The sequence below is a fragment of the Suncus etruscus genome, chromosome 5 (genome assembly GCF_024139225.1).
Source record: "Suncus etruscus isolate mSunEtr1 chromosome 5, mSunEtr1.pri.cur, whole genome shotgun sequence".
Taxonomy (NCBI): Eukaryota; Metazoa; Chordata; class Mammalia; order Eulipotyphla; family Soricidae; genus Suncus; species Suncus etruscus.
This window is the reverse complement of record NC_064852.1, coordinates 132,560,027-132,561,758: the sequence shown is the minus strand read 5'-3', so window position 1 is coordinate 132,561,758 and position 1,732 is coordinate 132,560,027.

Here is a 1,732-nt window from a genome sequence, read left to right as displayed (position 1 = left end):
TTAGACTCGTGGAAAAATGTGTTACAGAGATAAAGTTTCCAAATTTGAAAAATATCTAGTGGTCTGACAGTGAAAACAACAAAATCTAGTGCTTTCTTAGTTGCTTAGAAAGCATAATTGAGGGGCCGGAGAGATAGCATGAAGGTAGGGAGTTTGACATGCATGCAGTACGGTGGTTCGAATCTCAGCATCCCATATGGTCCCCCAAGCCTGCCAGGAGCGTTTTTTTTTTTCTTTTTTTTTTTTCAGGAGCGATTTCTGAGTGTAGAACCAGGAGTAACCCCGGAGCACTGCTGGGTGTGACCCAAAAAAAAAACAAACAAAAAGCATAATTAAAAGGGAACACATTAAAAAAGATTGTGGCAGGACAAAGTGATAGAAGAGCAGGCATGGGCTTGGCTTATCTTGCATATAGCCTGATTGGATCTTGGGCATCTCCTATGGTCCCTAAGAACCCTGTCAAGAGTGATCCCTGAGCAGTCAGGAGTAAACCCTAACACCACTGGGTGTTGACCACCCCCTTCCCCAAATAGCAACAAAACAAAACTGGTGTCATTTTTCATATATCAGTTTTTCAAGGTCACAGTTATTATATAACAACTATGTCAATTAAAAAGAAACATCCCTTGGGGCCAGAGTGATAGCACAGCAGTAGGGCGTTTGCCTTGCACGTGGCTGACCCAGGATGGACGTGGGTTAGATCCCCGCTGCCCCCAAACCAAAAAAAACATAATAAAATAAAATAGGGCCCGGAGAGATAGCACAGTGGTGTTTGCCTTGCAAGCAGCTGATCCAGGACCAAAGGTGGTTGGTTCGAATCCCGGTGTCCCATATGGTCCCCCGTGCCTGCCAGGAGCTATTTCTGAGCAAACAGCCAGGAGTAACCCCTGAGCACTGCCAGGTGTGGCCCAAAAACCAATAAATAAATAAATAAATAAATAAATAAATAAATAAATAAATAAATAAATAAATAAAATAAAAACACATCCCAGGGGTCTGACACATAGCACAGCAGTAGGGTGTTTGCCTTGCACAAGGCCAACCCAGGACAGATCTCGGTTTGAATCCTGGCATCCTATATGGTCCACCGAGCCAGCAGCGATTTCTGAATGCAGAGCCAGGAGTAACCCTGAGTGCAGTCAAGTGTAGCCCAAAAGCAAAGCAAAACAAAACAAAACAACACAACAAAACAATAACACAGCAGGTAAGGTGTTTGTCTTGCATACAGTTGATCCAGTTTCTGATCCCCAGCATCCCACGTGGTTCCCCCTATCCTGCCAAGAGCAATTTCTGAGTGCAGAGTCAAGAGTAACCCCTGAGCTCAGCAGGTTGTGGCCCAAAACCACACCAAATCAAACAAATAAAAAATACCTCGCCTCAAAATGGACACCAGACACTGTGGTTCACTTTGGCTGCATACTTGAAGTTGCTGAGGCATTTAAAAAATATATTGACATAATACTCCCATCTCAATCAGTTCAAATTTAATTTAGATGCTCTGCAGCTTGGTCACCAACAAGTTGAAGAAAAAAGAAACCCTCAGATGATCCTAAGATACAGCAAAGTTTGAAAACTCTTGTACAGACCTAAAAATCTTGCTACAGAAAATTGTATTGCAAATGAACCACATTGCTATAACTGGGGAGTCCAAGATACAGGTGTCAGAACCCCCCTCAGGCTACTTAATTTGAATCTGCCCTATGTCAATGATTGAAACATTCAAGTCTTAAGA